Consider the following 22,468-nt stretch of genomic DNA (forward strand, 5'->3'; position numbering starts at 1 on the left):
AACACATTTACTAATGAGGGGAAACTCGATCTCACAAGCGCTGCGGCAGGAATCAGCAGGATTTGGGTGTTGAGACACATTGAGCTTTTTCCGCAAACACCATCTGCGGCGTTTACTTAAGAGTCGTGATGATGACGTGATGCTTTTCAAGATTCGCAAAAGACCTCCATTCTGTGCAAACATCATTTCCATCTTGTGTTCTTGAAAACAAAAGACATACGGGAACCACAGCGTCCAAGGCCATGATTCACACTCGCCGGCGTCCAGAACGTGTGTGTCATTACTCACTGTACGATTGTGTCTTTAAACGCTCCTCTCTTTCTCTCTCTCCTCTGTGAACGTCAGTACGCTCCAAGCCGAGAGTTTTGGGATTTCTGAGCAGTCAGAAAGTTCTAGAGCTCAAATGAAACCCACACCAGCACGTCTCCATTCATACTCACCTCTCATTCACATTAAACAGCATTTCCCTCGTCATACTTCTCGTTTCCCATCATAGTTTTCCAGAGTTCCCAAATCAAAACAGTTTAGTGTGGATGCGGCCTCAAAGTGATAGTCTTCGTTTACAAACCCTCATATTGTTCCAAACAACAACAACATGAGTGTGAGTAAATGATGACACAATTGTCACATTTGTTTAAACAGCCCTTAAAGAAAGAAGTTCTATGAGAATCATTAGAGATGGATGTCATTGCCATAGTGCTGGTGTGTACTCTTATACAATACACTTATTACAGGCTTCATACCATGAAAATGTCTCATCTGATGCTGTGAAAGTGCAAAAGATAATTACAGGCCTTTATAAATCACATCACAGTCAGCAAAGCTTTATTTGGAAGGATTCTCAGCATATGCAACATTGCCAAAGTGTATCTACAGGACATGAAATAGACAAAACAGACAGTAAAAGAGTAACTACGTCTAAGATAACTATTATGAGAAAAACATATGTAAAGCAAATTATGCTTTCCTTGTATATGTCTAGGAAGCACACACATAAATACAGCATTAGGAGACTGCACTGGTCTGAGAACAGTTATAGAGAGCTATATGACGCTCCCTTGCTCCCTATTTAGTGCATGACTTAACCTCCAGTGTGCTGTCTGTCTGCACTGATCTCAGAACAGTTATAGAGAGATATAGGATGCTCCCTTGCTCCCTATTTAGTGAATGACTTAACCTCCAGTGTTCTGTCTGTCTGCACTGGTCTCAGAACAGTTATAGGAGAGCTATAGGATGCTCCCTTGCTCCCTATTTAGTGCATGACTTAACCTCCAGTGTGCTGTCTGTCTGCACTGGTCTCAGAACAGTTATAGGAGAGCTATAGGATGCTCCCTTGCTCCCTATTTAGTGAATGACTTAACCTCCAGTGTGCTGTCTGTCTGCACTGGTCTCAGAACAGTTATAGGAGAGATATAGGATGCTCCCTTGCTCCCTATTTAGTGCACGACTTAACCTCCAGTGTGCTGTCTGTCTGCACTGGTCTCAGAACAGTTATAGAGAGCTATATGATGCTCCCTTGCTCCCTATTTAGTGCATGACTTAACCTCCAGTGTGCTGTCTGTCTGCACTGGTCTCAGAACAGTTATAGGAGAGATATAGGATGCTCCCTTGCTCCCTATTTAGTGCATGACTTAACCTCCAGTGTGCTGTCTGTCTGCACTGATCTCAGAACAGTTATAGAGAGCTATAGGATGCTCCCTTGCTCCCTATTTAGTGAATGACTTAACCTCCAGTGTTCTGTCTGTCTGCACTGGTCTCAGAACAGTTATAGAGAGCTATAGGATGCTCCCTTGCTCCCTATTTAGTGAATGACTTAACCTCCAGTGTTGTGTCTGTCTGCACTGGTCTCAGAACAGTTATAGGAGAGCTATAGGATGCTCCCTTGCTCCCTATTTAGTGCATGACTTAACCTCCAGTGTGCTGTCTGTCTGCACTGGTCTCAGAACAGTTATAGGAGAGCTATAGGATGCTCCCTTGCTCCCTATTTAGTGAATGACTTAACCTCCAGTGTGCTGTCTGTCTGCACTGGTCTCAGAACAGTTATAGGAGAGATATAGGATGCTCCCTTGCTCCCTATTTAGTGCACGACTTAACCTCCAGTGTGCTGTCTGTCTGCACTGGTCTCAGAACAGTTATAGAGAGCTATATGATGCTCCCTTGCTCCCTATTTAGTGCATGACTTAACCTCCAGTGTGCTGTCTGTCTGCACTGGTCTCAGAACAGTTATAGGAGAGATATAGGATGCTCCCTTGCTCCCTATTTAGTGCATGACTTAACCTCCAGTGTGCTGTCTGTCTGCACTGATCTCAGAACAGTTATAGAGAGCTATAGGATGCTCCCTTGCTCCCTATTTAGTGAATGACTTAACCTCCAGTGTTCTGTCTGTCTGCACTGGTCTCAGAACAGTTATAGAGAGCTATAGGATGCTCCCTTGCTCCCTATTTAGTGAATGACTTAACCTCCAGTGTTCTGTCTGTCTGCACTGGTCTCAGAACAGTTATAGGAGAGCTATAGGATGCTCCCTTGCTCCCTATTTAGTGCATGACTTAACCTCCAGTGTGCTGTCTGTCTGCACTGGTCTCAGAACAGTTATAGGAGAGCTATAGGATGCTCCCTTGCTCCCTATTTAGTGCATGACTTAACCACCAGTGTGCTGTCTGTCTACACTGGTCTCAGAACAGTTATAGGAGAGCTATATGATGCTCCCTTGCTCCCTATTTAGTGCATGACTTAACCTCCAGTGTGCTGTCTGTCTGCACTGGTCTCAGAACAGTTATAGGAGAGCTATAGGATGATCCCTTGCTCCCTATTTAGTGCATGACTTAACCTCCAGTGTGCTGTCTGTCTGCACTGGTCTCAGAACAGTTATAGGAGAGCTATAGGATGCTCCCTTGCTCCCTATTTAGTGCATGACTTAACCTCCAGTGTGCTGTCTGTCTGCACTGGTCTCAGAACAGTTTGAAATGCAGCTTATGTTCATCATAACTCCATATAAAGCCTCTGAAAGACACATTTATCAGTTTTTAGATGAACACATTTATTCTCAATGTGATATTGACAGTAAATATATGAATGCATTTATTAATGGTAATGAATAGAGTTGTATTGTACTGTGATAACTAAATAATATGACAAAGTAATAGTTAAAATGAAGCTAAATGACCCACAGATGTGATCATGTTGAAAGTTATTCAAAATAACAGTTTAAAGTTTTTGAGGGAATAATGTCCCAAAGTCCTCGTGATGTGGACATCATGTTTATCAGCTGACATGCGAAAAATGAACTTATTTTTTAAAGCAGCATATCAAATGAAACTAGAGACTCTCGTCTTTACAACCAAACTGGTTTCCGTTAAAAAACGTAAAGAGATTTCTTACCAGAGGCACTTTTGTTGGCGCTGCACCAGTAGGAGCGCTTCAAGGAAATCATCGTCATGTTGTCGGTGTCACGTGACTCAGTGCGCCAGAAGTTTAACCCTTAAATGACAGTCTACAGTCTTGTGAACAGCATTCAGTCACTTTAAATTCATTTAAATTGTGTTAAACCAAATGCAACGCCCACGCATGTGGACGCTGGAGTCGCACCAGGTTAAATAAAGCTCATTCTAAGTTAAGGATGCTCTATATATACCGCTGCCTACAAAGGATGTGTCCAACCTAGCATCAGCTATTACATGGTTATCTGGAATACTTGATTGTGATTGGTCAATCGTTGCATTCTGTGGGCAGATATTTGTGTATAATGATGAATCGTTGACTGTTGTATCAGCCTATCAGATCACTGCACACTTTCTCTCTTCTCATACAATAAAATGATTTACTCTTCGTGTTCGCTTTCATGCTTATTATTCGCTTTATTTGTTTAGTAGCCCTGCAATAAGTGTAACGCCGCACAAACAACCAATCAGAAGCCGATTCCTTTCTTTCGTTTAGAGGAAGACAGTTCCTCAATTGTTCTGTGAGAGACTGAAACACGAGTCTTCATGTTTAGACTAAAACAAACGTTCTGTTTTAATTCAGACGGATGAGTTTGTTTGTTGGCTCTGATGTGGATATTTACAGATCAGCTTTTGAGATCAAGTGCTGAACTTCATCGACCGGGTCCACCTCACGTTCCATATATGACCGAAATCGTTCATTTAGATTGAATATATTGCACATTTAAACTCTGGATCCGGATCAACTCTCTCACTTTCCTCTGCTGGTTTTATAAGCCCGTTCTCGTCCAGCTTTAAATACAGCAGATATTAAAATTCCTCCAGATGAGGCGAGAAGTGTGAGATTTGGGAGCTGGCTGCGGCACTCAAGTGAGTTTTATGTTAGATGTAATGAAGATGGTGGACGTTATTGTATGTTTTATGAGTCATTCAGAGTCGTGGTGAATATTCACACACCTGTGACACTATTATATGTATTATAAAACGTATATTTCAGATTCCAAATACTTGCTGGATTAGCGTTCAAAGCCTTGCATTGGGGACCGCATGTTCTATATTAATGCACATTTATATATAATAGTTAATTATTGCATTTATTAATATTAATACGTGATCATGTTGCAGTTGCTGTTTTAGACACTCCACTTTTTGTCGTACTAAACAACACCTTTAATCTATGTTAAGTAAAGGCTTGTCAACTGAGGAATAACAAAACACTTCCCAAATAGACAGACAGACAGACAGACAGAGAGACAGATTGATAGATAGGTGCTGCTAACATGTTGCTAGCATGTTTTAACACTTAGTTAGGTGTTGCTAGCATGTTTTAGCACTTAGCTAGGTGTTGTTAGCATGTTGTAGCACTTTGCTAAGCATTGTTAGTATGTTTTAGCACTTTGTTTGGCATTGTTAACATGTTTTTACACTTAGTTATTTGTCGCTAACTTGTGTTAACATGCTATTAACATGTTTTAGTACTTTGCTAGGTGTCGTTAGGATGTTTTAGCACTTTTTGGCATTGTTAGCATGTTTGTGCACATAGCTAGGTGTTGTTAACTTGTGTTAGAATGTTACTAACATGTTTATAGCTCTCAGTTAGGTGTTGCTAACATGTTTTAGCACTTTGTTAGGTGTTGTTAGGATGTTTTAGCACTTTTGTGCCAATGTTAGCATGTTTTTGCACTTAGCTAGGTGTTGTTAGGATGTTTTAGCACTTTTTTAGCGTAGTTAGCATGTTTTTGCACTTAGCTATTTGTTGCTAACTTGTGTTAACATGCTATTAACATGTTTTAGTACTTTGCTAGGTGTCGTTAGGATGTTTTAGCACTTTTTGGCATTGTTAGCATGTTTGTGCACATAGCTAGGTGTTGTTATCTTGTGTTAGAATGTTACTAACATGTTTATAGCATGTTTTAGCTCTCAATTAGGTGTTGCTAACATGTTTTAGCACTTTGTTAGGTGTTGTTAGGATGTTTTAGCACATTTGTGCCAGTGTTAGCATGTTTTTGCACTTAGCTAGGTGTTGTTAGGATGTTTTAGCACTTTTTTAGCGTAGTTAGCATGTTTTTGCACTTAGCTATTTGTTGCTAACTTGTGTTAACATGCTGTTAACATGTTTTAGTACTTTGCTAGGTGTTGTTAGGATGTTTTAGCACTTTTGTGCTGTTGTTAGCATTTTTTTGCACTTAGCAAGGCGTTGTTAGGATGTTTTAGCACTTTTTTAGCGTAGCTAGCATGTTTTTCCACTTAGCTAGGTGTTGCTAACTTGTGTTAACATGCTGTTAACATGTTTTAGTACTTTGCTAGGTGTTGTTAGGATGTTTTAGCACTTTTTGGCATTGTTAGCATGTTTGTGCACATAGCTAGGTGTTGTTAATTTGTGTTAGAATGTTACTAACATGTTTATAGCATGTTTTAGCTCTCAGTTAGGTGTTGCTAGCATGTTTTAGCACTTTGTTAGGTGTTGTTAGGATGTTGTGCCAATGTTAACATGTTTTTGCACTTAGCTAGGTGTTGTTAGGATGTTTTAGCACGTTTTTAACATAGTTAGCATGTTTTTGCACTTAGCTATTTGTTGCTAACTTGTGTTAACATGCTGTTAACATGTTTTAGTACTTTGATAGGGGTTGTTAGGATGTTTTAGCACTTTTTGGCATTGTTAGTGTGTTTGTGCACATAGCTAGGTGTTGTTAACCTGTGTTAGAATGTTACTAACATGTTTTGCATGTTTTAGCTCTCAGTTAGGTGTTGCTAACATGTTTTAGCACTTTGTTAGGATGTTTTAGCACTTTTGTGCCGTTGTTAGCATGTTTTTGCACTTAGCTAGGTGTTGTAAGGATGTTTTAGCACTTTTTAGCGTAGTTAGCATGTTTTTGCACTTAGCTATTTGTTGCTAACTTGTGTTAACATGTTGGTAGCATGTTTCTACCATGTTGTAGCATTTAGCTAGGTGTTGTTAGCATGTTTAAGCAGTTAGCTAGGCACTGTTATCATGTTTTAACACTTTGCCAGGTGTTTTAGCACTTAGTTAGGCATCGTTAGCATGTTTTAACATGATGCTAGCATGATTTAGCACTTAGCATTAGCACTCACCCAGAGCTTACATAAAAAACAATACTGATGGTAGTAGGGTAGGCCTAATACACATTTATAAACTATAAGTCTACAATACACTATAATTAGTGAGAGTTTTTAATAGTTGACTAGTTGGTGCAGAACGATGACTTGATTAGTTGATAAGTCTGCACATCCCTAGTTTGGTTCTATGCAGTTACTGGATAAAATCAATAATGCTGCTAATTCATTTAACTCAGAAAATCTAAATCCAATGGAACGCTGTCAAAGTTGAAGTCAGACTTGGAAACTTGTGCAGAAACCTTCAACTCCGATTTTGCCAAGATGCAGGTGCACGATGTCACGCAAACATGTCAGGAGGATTTACAGAGTTAGCCTAATTATAAACGGTTGATTCTCACGAAACCTGTGAAGAAAGTTTCATATTTAACCGCAAATCAATACACAAAAATAGTATTATTTTATGCAAAATAATATTTAGCATAAAGAAAATGAAGCCTTCATCCATGGCCATTATGATTTTTTGCATTGCAACATTATTTTCAGGACACTTCAGCACATTTACCCCCAATCTCATTACTGTAACACATCTGGATGTTTTACTTTTACTCTATTCACGTTGTGTTCAATAGCTGGTCTTCCATGCAACAATTATGAGCTGTGAATAAACTCTAAATTCACTTGTGCGTTAGGATGAGGTGGATTTTTGGTGATGGAAACAGATTATTCACATAAACAATGACGTGTGTTATGACTATTTGTAAAGGTATACTGTATGTATTCGATGGCGTGATGTGACTGGATGTGTTTAGTGGGTCCTCACAGTCTGCCAGAACGGTTTTTGAGCGCGGGCGCTCCCAGATATATGGAGGCTGGCGGTGTAAAGGAATTGCCTTTTGAGCCCTCATTATATGAGCTTTTGCACTTATTCTGCAACGTCTCCTGGCAGCATTTAATAACATAATGTACAATTGCTCTATAACAGCGAATACATCTCTCCCCGCACTGGTCTCAGAACAGTTATAGAGAGCTATAGGATGCTCCCTTGCTCCCTATTTAGTGACTGACTTAACCTCCAGTGTGCTGTCTGTCTGCACTGGTCTCAGAACAGTTTGAAATGCATCTTATGTTCATCATAACTCCATATAAAGCCTCTGAAAGACACATTTATCTGTTTTTGGAATATTGGATATTATAACTGAAAATGAGTCTATAGTCCACATACGTGGTCGTTGTGTTTATCAGCGCGCCGTTTCGCGATAAATCGATGGAATGTTAAAAATGGCATATCAGATGAAACTAGAGACTCTAATCTTGTGACTCAAACAGGTTTCAGTGTAAAAACTTAATGCAGTTTCTTACCAGATGCAGTTTTGTTGCCGTTTCTCCCAAAGACAAACTCCGCTGTGATCAGCACCATGTTGTTTGGTCACATGACTCCAGTATGTTGCAAGTTTAACCCTTTACTGACAGCCCAGAGTCTCCTGAACTGAGATCAGTCGGTTTAAATGAAACTAAAGTATGCATAGTGTATAGCAAAGACACAACGTAGTGTCCACGCAAGTGTACGCGGGGTCTGAGCAGGAAAAGATGCTGTTATACAATGACTTTTAAAGTTCCTGTGAAGCTGCTTTGAATCCGCTGTTGCTGTAGGAAATAGTTTTTCACTGTTGTAGGTTTACACAGACTTTCTCTCTTAATTGCTGTTGCTAGTGAAGGTCTCTCTCTCTCTCTCTCTCTCTCTCTCTCTCTCTATCTCAGGTTGAGATCACTCTTCAGGACGTGAATGACAATCCTCCGATCTTTCCCACTGACACGCTGGACGTCACAATCCTGGAGAACATCAGTGACGGCTTCAGGATAATGCAGCTAACAGCCACAGATGCAGATGAGGTAAAGATTCCCTCTGGAATACTCGCGGTTGCTCCAGACGCTTCGCTCTGTGTACTCTGGCAGGACATGTGGATATTTGAGTGAAATCTGCTGGGATATATTGTTGCTACGGTTACTGTGCGGAAAACGTTGAAACATCAGTCATTGGGCTAATACAAAGGAACGGAGCACCGACAGATCTGTCTCGCCACATGAAAAATGTCCCATTGATTGATATCGGTAATAGCGCTAGCAGAAATGTGGGTGTGGTTTATTTAGCGACAGCGCCCATAGCAGACGATACGCACCGTTTGGCATGTTGGCATAGAGTTGGCACTCATTTAATTAAGCAGGACAGCGTGCAAACTGATGCTCTGGGAAGGTATTGCACTTGTGCTTCTCTTCGAGGTCACCTGACACCTGAGTTTTTTTTTACTGTCTAACAACCAAATAATTGGGTGTTCCTTCAACTTCACTTACACATCACTTACACAACTGCCCCACTGCGGTGGTAGAGTGCCAGTGGGCGATGTTCTGCTGGGACACCTTGAGTCCTGGCATACATGTGGATGTTACTTCGACACGTGCCATCTACCTAACCATAGTAGCAGTCCAGGTACACCCCTTGGCAACGGTATTCCCTGATGGCAGTGCCCTCTTTCAGCAGGATAATGCGCCACACTGCCACACTGCACACATGGTTCAGGAATGGTTTGAGGAACATGATGAACACACATACAAACACACACACACACACACACACACACACACACAAACAAACAAACAAACACACACAAACACACACACACATACACACACACACTAACACACACATACAAACACACATATACTCACACACAAACACACACATACACAAACACACACACACACAAACAAACAAACAAACAAACACACACAAACAAACACACACACATACACACACACACACTAACACACACATACAAACACACATATACTCACACACAAACACACACAAACACACACATACACAAACACAAACACACACACACACACAAACACACACACACACAAACACACAAGCACACACATACACACACACACAAACACACACACGCCAGCACGACACACACACACACACACACACACACACACAAACAAACACACATACACAAACAAACAAACAAACACACAGACACACAAACAAACAAACACACACACACAAACAAACACACACACACTCACAAACAAACAAACAAACAAACACACACACATACACACACACATACAAACACACATATACTCACACACAAACACACACACAAACACACACACACACAAACACACACACACACACAAACACACAAGCACACACATACACACACACACACAAACACACACACGCCAGCCGCACTCACACACACACACACACACACACACACACACAAACAAACAAACAAACACACAGACACAAAAACAAACAAACACACACACATACACACACACACACTAACACACACATACAAACACACATATATTCACACACAAACACACACATACACAAACACAAACACACACAAACACACACACACACAAACACACACACACACAAACACACAAGCACACACATACACACACACACAAACACACACACGCCAGCGCACGCACACACACACACACACACACACAAACAAACACACATACACAAACAAACAAACAAACACACAGACACACAAACAAACAAACACACACACACACACACAAACAAACACACACACACTCACAAACAAACAAACAAACAAACACACACACATACACACACACATACAAACACACATATACTCACACACAAACACACACACAAACACACAAACAAACACACACACACTCACAAACAAACAAACAAACAAACACACACACATACACACACACATACAAACACACATATACTCACACACAAACACACACACAAACACAAACACACACACACACAAACACACACACACACACAAACACACAAGCACACACATACACACACACACACAAACACACACACGCCAGCGCACGCACACACACACACACACACAAACAAACAAACAAACACACAGACACAAAAACAAACAAACACACACACATTTCGTGCATCACTTACACAACTGCCCCACTGTGGTGGTAGAGTGCCACTGGGCGATGTTCTGCTGAGTCCTGGCATACATGTGGATGTTACTTCGACACGTGCCACCAACCTAACCATAGTTGCAGGCCAGGTACACCCCTTGGCAACGGTATTCCCTGATGGCAGTGCCCTCTTTCAGCAGGATAATGCGCCACACTGCACACATGGTTCAGGAATGGTTTGAGCAACATGATGAAGAGTTCAAGATGTTGACGTGGCCTCCAGATTCCCCAGATCTCAATCCGATTGAGCATCTATGGGATGAGCTGGACCAACCTGTCCGATCCATGGCGGCTCACCTCACAACTTACAGGACCTGAAGGATCTGCTGCTGACGTCTCGGTGCCAGATACCACAGCACACCTCCAGGGGTCTTGAGGAGTCCATGCCTCGACGGGTCAGAGCTGATTTGGCGGCACAATTCTCGGCAGGTGGTTATAATGTTGTGGCTGATGACCTCAAAGCTAACACACATGAACTAAAAGTTACAAGATGTGTTTTTGTTCTCTCAGTAGTCAACTTTGTCTCAGATGTGTCTCATGAAATTCCTCACGTGAAACACAAACAGACAGAAATAATTCAGTTGTTGAAATGTCTTCTGAGACCAAAGGAAACATGATGGGAACTCCAGAGATCTGCAGGAATAATGTTCACCTGTTTCCTTCCTGTCTGCAGCACACGTATGACACAGAGACAATAACAGCTGAAGCACTTTCAGAGAGAATGAAACAGTTTTCCAGAAGGACTGAAAGAGAGGAAACCAGCAGTGCTGATAATAGACCGTTACCAACATGTACATTAGTGCACAAAGCATGTGCAGATTTTGCGTTCGCACTGAAGAAGATAAAAATTATTTCTTAGTCAAAATATTAGGAGGTGTTTTCAGAAAAGATTTCTTGAACAGATGATAAATGTCAATCAATTCAAATGTTAAGAAATGAATGACATGATGTGCCGATTAAATAGAATTAATCACAGTTAAACGCAAAAATAAATATGAGCTTATAAAAAAGCCCCTCAGAGATCAATAATTCAATATATAATGATACAATTATTATAAACATTTGTATTTAATATATATTATATATACACAATGGCATAGATTTGGTTTGAACCAATGTGTGTCCGGCGGGGGGGGGGGGTCATTACAACACGATGCATAATAACTGTTCAAATTAATGCACAGATAATAAAAAGTATATTCGATGCGGGGATGTTGCGATGTAAGATTTTGACAGTTAGATTACCTGAGAAAAAAATAGTGGTGTAAAAGAATAAGAAAACTAATAAACACACACACACACACACACACACATATAAACAAACACACACACACATAAATAAATAAACAAACACACACACACACACATAAATAAACAAACAAACACACACACACACACACACACAAATAAACAAACACACACACACAAACAAACAAACAAACAAACACACACACACATATAAATAAACAAACAAACACACACACACACACACACATAAATAAACAAACAAACACACACACACACATAAATAAACAAACAAACACACACACACACACACACATAAATAAACAAACAAACACACACACACATAAATAAATAAACAAACAAACACACACACACACACACACAAATAAACAAACAAACACACACACACACATAAATAAACAAACAAACAAACACACACACACATACATAAACAAACACACACACACACACATAAACAAACAAACACACACACACATAAATAAACAAACAAACACACACACATAAATAAATAAACAAACAAACACACACACACACATAAATAAATAAATAATCAAACAAACAAACAAACAAAAACACACATAAATAAACAAACAAACACACACACACATAAATAAACAAACAAACACACACACACATAAACAAACAAACACACACACATAAATAAACAAACAAACAAACACACACACACATAAATAAACAAACAAACACGCACACACACACATAAACAAATAAACACACACACATCTCATACAAAATAATTTTCAGTGTTGATGATAATATATAAACAGTACAGATGCATGTTGTGGGGGATTAATGCATCATTGTTTAATATAATCAATCACTCCGAATTAACGCATCACATTGACAGCCCTAATGAAAATAAAATTGAGTTGCCGTTAATTTTAAGTTATCTTTTAAACAAAAATAAGATTATTTTTGTTATTTTGTACATGTTTTAAGGCCAAAGTATTCTTCAGTTTTCAGTGTGATACTGTTACATTAGCATATTTAAATATCAGCTTTATGGAGTGTTTTAATGGTAATGTTCAGAGTTCAGAGTCAGCTCTGAGTTTACAGTTTCTATCCGTTATTGAGAATGAATCGAGCGCTCTTTGATGTTTGCTGGAGTCGTCTGTCTGACCTAATATTGTCTTCTGCTCGACTGACACGTCACGGTCTGTCATCAGCGTTATTCATATGTAACATTAGGTTTGTCCTGCTCCGGCTCGTCACAGTATCAGATGTTTAGCGGCTGCGCTAGCGGCAGGTATCAGGGGATCTATTAGCAGAATTTACAGAGGAACCGAATCTCCCAACAGTTCAAAGAGCTCGACCCGCCCGCGACGATACTAACAGACAACTGCTGGAGCTGTCGAGCTCTCTCTTAGTCAGTCTCCTTTTGTGTCTCTTACACACATGTGCTGTCTAACTGTGCAGCAGTGGATGTGTGTTGAGAAACATGATCGCTGTGTGTGTCAGCGGCGGACTGCACATGTGACCTCACAGAAACTCCACACCAGTGTGGTAATTAAATACTTTGCACTCTCACTAATTGGTGCTACTGAAACCTGAAGTTCAACGCTCGGAATGTCAGTGTGTATCTGGAGTGTCGTTACACACTGACACATGTACAGTCAAATTTACTCAATACCTTGCTCGGTTGGTCTCATATGGTTTAAGCTGGTCTAGCTGGACTAATTAATACCCCTTAACCCCTCTAAAACCAGACTACCAGACCAGCCTGACCAGTGAAACCAGATTGGTGACCAGCAAACCAGCCCAGGCTAGTTTAAGGTGGTCTCGTCAGAAGGGCTGTGAACTAATGCGTTCTATTGACATTGAATCGAACAATTCATTGGTAGATATTATTCTATAAACTAGAATGTACATTTCCTGAAGAAAATGTGAGTGGTGCTTGCAGTGGCAAAACTCGTCAAAGAGCATGTTATAACTTGTTGAAAAGCACTAAAATTATGGTCCAAGAATGTTCCTATCATGTGTTTTTCATGATGATAGCATGTGGGTGTTATTTTTTAACACTAGGCGATGCTAGCATGTGTTAGCATGATGCTAGTATGTTTTAAGCATGTTTTAACACTTCGCTAGGCGATGCTAGCATGTGTTACCATGATGCTAGCATGCTTTTAGCACTTCTCTAGGTGATGCTAGCATGTGTTAGCATTATGCTAGCACACTTTATGCATGTTTTAACACTTCGCTAGGTGATGCTAGCATGTGTTGGCATTATGCTAACACATTTTTAGCATGTTTTAACACTTCGCAAGGTGATGCTAGCATTTGTTAGCATGATGTTAACACGTTTTTAGCATGTTTTAGCACATCTCTAGGCAATGCTAGCATGTGTTGACATGATGCTAACACATTTTTTAGCATGTTTTAGCACTTCGCTAGGCGATGCAAACATGTGTTAACATGATGCTAGCACGTTTTTAGCATGTTTTAACACTTCGCTAGGCGATGCAAGCATGTGTTAGCATGATGCTAGCACATTTTTAGCATGTTTTAGCACTTCGCCAGGCGATGCTAGCATGTGTTAGCATGATGCTATTACTCTTGTCTTTCCTGGTTGACATCAGCCAGAAAATACTTTCAACCAAATATTGACAAATATGGAGAGAATGACCAAAATTGCCAAATCTGTCAGGGGCATTACTAAGTACTCTAGTTACTTTTTAGGTGGATGTTTGCAAACAAACTAAATTCATTTCCGTCTGCTATTTTAAAGATTTTAAGAGAATACTCTTTCGAACTCCTCCTAGACCATTAGTCCGATTCACATGAAATTTGGCAGGCATGATCTAGACACCGGCATGACAAAAACTGATCAAAATCGTTTAGTTTCGACAAATCGTTCTGAAGATATAAGCCAATGAATGTGTTGGGCGTGGCCCAAATTCACGTATCAACCAGAATCTTGGAACATTTTAACAAATCAGAATTATATTGATGATTTTAATGAAATTCTTTTGATAATTAGTTGAAACATTTTATAGACGGAAGTGAAATTGGAGATATATATCTCGCTTGACTCGCTTGAATCATAGGAAAAGCGTTGAAAACATTGGAATTTTTAAAAATGCTTTAAAGTGTGTATTATAGCGCCACCTACAGTCAGATGGGTGTGGGTGTGCGCCCGAGTAGTGGAGGGGAATTGGGACCATCCTACCAAATGTGGTGTCTCTAGGATTTACGGTTTTGGCTGCGCAGACACTTCTGTTCTGTTTTCTCACTTTTTATGAAAATCTTGATCAAATCAAGTCCTAGCTTACTTTATTACCTGTTGAATATTCTGTTTATTAATTGAATTGCAAATGCTGTTTTATGTTGACTTTAAAGCAATATTTGCATATCAAAGCAATGTGAATGTAAACAAATGAGAAATCGGCATGTTTGATCAAAATTGTGCATTTCTGTTTAGGGTCCGAACGCTCTGGTGACGTACGCCATCATCAGCGGAGCAGACGACAGCTTCCGTATCGATCCCGAATCTGGCGAGCTGATCGCCACCAAACGCCTGGACAGAGAGCGCCGCTCGAAGTATTCGCTGCTGGTGCGCGCAGACGACGGTCAGCAGTCTTCAGACGTACGAGTAAACATCACCGTCAATGACGTCAACGATCACACGCCCAAGTTTTCCCGCTCAGTGTATTCGTTTGATATTCCAGAGGACATGACTCCAGGTATGACGCCTCACAGTCAGGAAGATCATGATAGTTTCAGGTCGAAGAAATCGATCAGTTCTGATTCAGGGATTACAATTGGAATGTTACATTTCGGTTCGTTTTGAGACTGTTGCATTTTTCTATTCAGGTTCTATCGTGGCAGCCATCTTGGCCAGCGACTCTGACTCGGAGTCAAACGGTGAGATCACGTACTCTGTAGAGGAGGATGATGAAGACTCAACCTTCCTCCTGAATCCGGTCACCGGTGTGTTTAACGTCACTCGTCCTCTGGACTACGAGTCTCAGCGGTTCTTCATCCTGACGGTCCAGGCCCGGGACGGAGGCGGACTCTCCAGTTCCGTCCGCGTCTACTTCAACCTGTTGGACGTCAACGACAACCCGCCGGTCTTCAACTGCTCCATGTACAGCACGTCAATCCTCGAGAGTTTGAGTCCAGGAGCGGCCGTCCTCGCCGTCAGCGCAACAGACGCAGATGACGGTACGACAGAAACGTTCTCGACGGCGAACCGAAACACCACCGTCACAAGTTCTAACGGGGTGCAATGTTCATAAATTTGACCTTGCGTAAAATATTAATGGACGCTTTTCATCTTTGTGATGATGCATTTCTGCCTTATTAGCAGCGTCAATCTAGCACTAGCATTTCTGATATATCTGAACCTTGGAACTTTACAAGTGTTTTCCGTAATATCGCAAAATGCACATTGAATGTGTGTTATTTGGTATTCTGTGCATGTGTAATGTATATAAATTCCAGCATGACTTATAATGTCTTATAAGCACTTAAAAATATCTTATGGATGTTTATAAGACCTTTGGTCCTGTTTTAAGAGCGCATGCGTCACGTGCAATGCAAAGCCTTAGGTTACGTAGGTCATAAGCGCAAAGTCAATGGGCATACGAGTGGTGGTGGTGTAGTGGTCTAAGAACATAACTGGTAATCTGGTGATCAGGAGGTTGCTGGTTCGATCACCACAGTCACCACCATTGTGTCCTTGAGTAAGACACTTAACTCCAGGTTGCTCCGGGGGGATTGTCCCTGTAATAAGTGCTCTGTAAGTCACTTTGGATAAAAGCGTCTGCCAAATGCAGAAATGTAAATGTAAATGCATCGCCATGAAGTTTTGGTATTTTCGTGCAACCATGCACAAGTCTAGGCGCAAGTGGGATTGGCGAAATCATGCGTGCATCACCCAAAAAGTCTGGGCCGAGTGCAATTAAATTCTAAGGTGGTTCTCCCATTATTCCAGCGTCCAGCGATATAAACAAACAGCACTTTCATAAGAACTTGGTCGTGTAAATGGACGTTATGCAATGAATTAAAAGAGTAGAAATATGGACTTGCGTTTTGGGCTGAAATGTGTCCTGAATATTTTATTGACAGGTTTCCCCCCCTGTTTAAAGTTACCTGTCTCATGTCTGGAGTCTCCGTGTTAAATTGTCCAGCATGCTTCTGATGACCTACATTCCCGTCTGTGGCTTTCCCTCTTTTCTCTCTCTCTCCTGCTGGTTTTCCGTTTATTTTTTAAGCACATCCCTGTCTATATGTGTGCGTGGCGTCCTCATTGCATTTGTAACGATGCGAGACTCGAGACATTATTGTTAGCGGTATGTGACCCTTGACCTCTGACCCCTGTGGCGGAGGTCAGCGTTTAGTTTCTGATGTTTTGTAAATGGCGTCAGTGTGGGAAGGCGTTCCACATGAGCAGCGTCTGACCTTCATTACAGACGCTCAATTAAAGCTCATTTACTCTGAACAGACGAGATTGTATCTACAGATGCAGATCACGCTCACTGTGGCATTAGAACTGCCTCAACACAACTGGACAATAAAGTATTCATTGAAAAATAACAGCCCGTCCTTCAAAATACAACAATTATGCAGAATATCATGTAGTTTGTATTTCACTCAGAACACTGGAAAATAACTTGCTAATGCTAATGCTCGATCTGTGCTGTTTTTTTACCATCAACGTTTAAAGTTTTTCATGTCTGTTTAATGATCATTCGAGTGATGGTATCTTGGGTTAATGTGCGTCACATGTTTAGACAAAAATATCCCTCAAAGCTAATTATTTTGTGAACAAAAAACATAAAAATGAGACACATAAATATCACTGCGCACTTACAGCGCAAAAGACACTTATGTGATACTCTAATAGGCATAAATACAGTACATTATTTACATTTTTATTTTATTGTGGATTAAAATGTTTATTGAACAATAATAATTAAATAATGTATTTAATTTAATCAAATGTATTTAAGTACATTTTATTTACATATATTTTATTTAACGTTTTATTATTAGGACCCAAGCACTGAAGTTGTGGAGGCCATATTGTTCTACAGATTTTTGCTATATTGAATGGTGTTGCCATGGCGACATGATAAAGTAACGTCAAAAAATGGGAAACAGGAAGTGTCGAAGATCTTCTTACGTGCATCGTGTGATTTACATAAAAATGTAGCCATAGGTTTGGCCTTGCGGGCTGATCACATTGATGTGGCAAGGCAGTGTGGCACTTTTAACGAACTTTGCAATATCCCTCTTATGTTTACCTGAATTAAAATTCTGAAGGAATTCTTGATATCTTAAATAGTGTTGCTATGACAATCCATTAAATGTCATTATTAATTTTTATGTATATTCACATGTTTTTGAGGTACTTGGCGTGCTTGAATTTTCATGATATTTTGCACACACATCGTTGTCGGTCATTATGCTTGGGACGTTAACACATGGGCGTGGCCTGGGAGGTCTGTAGTAACACATTTGACAAAAGTGGTGGACTCAGTTTCTTCTACGGTCACCAAACTTGCTACATATATTGTTCTCATCAAGCCGAACAACTTTCAAAATTACAGTCATTAGCTCCGCTCAACAGGAAATCGGCCATTTTGGATTTAATATGCATTTCTTTTTTAATTGCAGGCCCTGAACTTTTGAATACTCCTCCTAGGGGATTCATGTGATTGTCACCAAACTTAGGCTATATTATACCAAGACATTGAAGATCCTAAATTGTGAACCAATTTTTGATATATCGAACTGTTTTGCCATGGCGAGGCATAAAAATTAATGTCAAAAAAGGGAAACAGGAAGTGTCTCTTATCTTCTGTGTGCATTGTGTGATTTAGATTAAAATTAAGATGTTTAGTCTTGGGGGATAATCACATGGATTTGACTGTTTTGAGTCACGGTCATAGCGCCACCACCTGGCAGCTTGACTTACAACAGTCCTCTTATATTTATCCAAATTGCTTCAAAAATGTTTCGAATAATGACAAAGGCCAAATGCATGTGTCCACCTTGCATTGTGTTCTGAAAGCCACCGGGTGGAAATGGACCAGTTGTGCTTAGGCCCATGGCTGCTGGCAGCTATATATTTACTTCATTCTAATTAGATAACATTATATATATTTTGTAGAATTTCTTATTAATTTAAATAAAAATGTATTAAGCTGCCTTGTTGCCTACTGTCTACATTGGCTGCTATTATTGATAAAACAGCATATGATATGACTGATATGAAGTCTCATAACTGACTGATTTTGAGTGCTCTACATAGGCAACATCTCTGTGCAGCACATAAACATCACTGCTCGCTTAAAGAGCTAAAGACACTCAAGTTTTATGTTATGTTACTTATGTGATATTCTAATAGGCATAACTGCATTATTTCAATTTATTATATTATTACAATATTATTACATTTTATAGTGGATTTATTTTTTTTATTAACATTAATATTTAAATTAATAATCAATTTAATTAATTACATAATTAATTAAATCAAATGTATTTAATTACATTTTATTTACATTTATTTTTATTGATTTTACTTAGTCATTTCTATTTTACTGTATTACTTTTTCACCAAAAATATTGGGAAATGTACTTCAGTTTAATGAGATTTACATTTATTTTTACTTATTTCACTAATTATTTTATTATTACATTTTTATAATATTTTTACACACATATTGGGTAAAATACTTAATATTAATTACTTTAAATTATTTTATTTTATCAATACTTTTCTGAATTAAATTAAATATAATCACCTTTTCTCTCGACTCATTTGTTAACATGGATACATTTTTACGCTGTGCTTCTCGCAGTGCGTTCTAGGGTTGCCTTATCTTTGAAGGAATTGTAGTCTATATGTATAACCATAATTAATTCAATAACATTTTGTTTTGTTTTTCAGGGCTGAATGCACAGCTTCAGTACACTATAGTGTCCGGTGACCCACAGTCGCAGTTTGCCATAACTAACACAGGCATCTTACAGACTAAGAAAGTGTTGAACCGAGAGACTCAGTCGTTCTACAACCTGGTTATCACCGTTAATGACTTAACCCCGCCTCCCATGACCCGCTTCACCAGTACCGCCCAAGTGTCAATCATACTCCTGGACGTCAACGACTGCCCGCCCACTTTCACCTCTCAGAAGATGGCGTACATTCAGGAGAACACCCCTGTGGATACCGTTGTGTTTACCGCGCAGGCCACCGATGCGGACAGTGGGCCAAACAGCTACGTGGAATATTCCCTCAAGGGGCCGTTCGGTAACAAGTTTAGCATCGGGAACATCGACGGCGGAGTCATGCTGGTCGGGGAGTTGGACCGAGAGGAGATGGCGAATTACACTCTAACGGTCGTGGCCACCGATAAAGGTGAACCGCCACTTTCTTCCACCATGGAGGTCACCATGATCGTTCTGGACGTGAACGACAACACTCCAAGCTTCTCGCAGAACATCTACGACATCGAAATCGAGGAAAACACGCTCACTGGAACCAATGTTCTCCAGGTTTTTGCCAGCGATGCAGATGAGGAAACCAATGGGCAGATTCGGTTTTCCATTGCAAGTGGGAACGCAAATTCCGATTTTCGGATTGACTCTGTAACGGGAGTAATCTCAGTGGCAAAACTCCTCGATCGGGAGACGCAGCCTTCGTATTCTCTGGTTGTTCAGGCAACAGATCGGGGCAGTAGCCCCCGGACAGATCGCGCCACAGTTAACATCGTACTTTTGGATGTAAATGACTGTTTGCCAACATTTGAGTTGTCGCCGTACACCGTCAGTGTACCGGAGAACCTGGGAATCCTGCCCAAAAACATCCTACAGGCAAGTTTCCAGAATTAAGCTCTTCTCATTGAAGTGGGTAGATTTAGTTCTTACATACGCAAAGAGTCAAAAGTCGTCATTCTTTAATGTTACTATTTTCCGCATTTTAGAATGTAAATGTGTCATTGACTAATAAGATTGTCCAAGGTAATAAAAATGAGTCATCATGACCAAAACTGAACAAGTGCTTTGAAATTTGCTGACAACTTAGAAGTGTTACGTTTTGATAATTTATTTAAAAAAAATTGTAAATCAGTAAAAATGTCAAACTGATCAAATATTCATGTGTCATATGTTGTTGGAAAGCTCTTAAAGAGTAAAATACAACCAGATTATTTGTTTTACTCACAGATAAAAATATAGCGAGTAACAGCTAAATATATGTCTTTGACAATTATGTTGCTGTTGCTTATATGCCGCATTTTTGCTTATAACGTCACGATAAACAGAACATAAATTAACAAAGGTATTATCTTTCACTGGAGTCCACACACAAGATAATCAGATGTATAGATCATTAGATAATCCACATGAAGCACAATGTTACATATGACCACCAGGAGATGGCGCCAAATACACGACACAGACTCAATGATGACTCAAATGACACAGAATGAAACTCATCCTGTGAAATCTCATGACTAAAATCATGTGTGCATGCTCTGCAAACCTTTAGTCATTGTTGTGTTTGCATGTGTAATTAGTTCTTATGGACAATTATTATCTTTTATTTGTTTGGAGATGTTTTTGGACACTATGATCAATTATATTTGTAATGTTGTAACTTTTGATTGATTTGTCGTATCAACACAAAATCAGTTTTTTGGAGCCACATTATTTACACCCAGAGATATCTAATATCAAATAAGAAAAAACTAAATATTTGGCCAATTTGTTTATTTTTCAGCAGTTTCTTAGGCTGAGAGTCTCATAATTTATTATAATCTATATCATTACAATGTTTTTAAGTTTTGTTTACAATGCTACCAAACACTTATTGTTTAGTTTTTTTGTGTGTCGATTTATAAGCCTTTAATTTTGGGTATGCCCCTTCACTGGGAGGAGGAAGTCCACCACCTGATCTGGTTCAGTTGAGCACATCGCCAGCATCATTGGTAAAACTTCACGGGTAAATCATGATGCTAGCTTTGATATACTTCCCTTGCTAGTTGAAGAATCTTCAGAGAAATAAATAGATCATCTGAAGATGTAATTTGACTGAAATGCTGTAAAATAATAAAGATTTGCACGCTATATGACAATGTGCAGGCTATATTTACCCAGTTGTATTTTTATAGGTTTAACAGCATTAACATTGAGCATACGTTATCAACCTAACACGATTTATCAATGCCTATATACTGAATTATGAAACCTAAATTATAGAGCTGAAATTAAATTAAGAAACTGTTCCACCTGTCACTTTAGAGGACATCCATTATTTTCCATTTTTAGGATTTAACATTTTTAATGAGACTTTATTTATTTTACTGTGTTCGGACGGTTACAACACATGACATTTTTGACTATCAAAGTGATTAAATTCATAAATCTAGACACATTTTTATTAAATTAAAATCAGCATCATGCCACCGACCCAAAATCATCCAAAAAAAATTAGAAGAACGGGAATTATGAAGTTCTCATGTATGCTTGACGCTTGCAAATTCAATGATTTATTTCAGTTTAGCTTTGTAAAGAAATTAAAATGTTGGCACTCTTGATATTTGCCAACAAAACTATTTTCAAGCATTTAATCATAAGCTTTAAGCCTTAAGATCCTCAGAGACATTTTAGTCTAGTGTGTCCAAACCTTTTCT

The 22,468-nt window shown here is 39.5% G+C and overlaps 1 pseudogene; it reads left to right on the forward strand.

The window, feature by feature from the left end:
• The window catches only part of LOC127659577 (protocadherin Fat 4-like), a 122,228-nt pseudogene that overhangs the window by 45,204 nt on the left and 54,556 nt on the right, over positions 1-22,468 (forward strand).

This window comes from Xyrauchen texanus, chromosome 19, assembly GCF_025860055.1.
Source record: "Xyrauchen texanus isolate HMW12.3.18 chromosome 19, RBS_HiC_50CHRs, whole genome shotgun sequence".
NCBI classification, from domain to species: Eukaryota; Metazoa; Chordata; class Actinopteri; order Cypriniformes; family Catostomidae; genus Xyrauchen; species Xyrauchen texanus.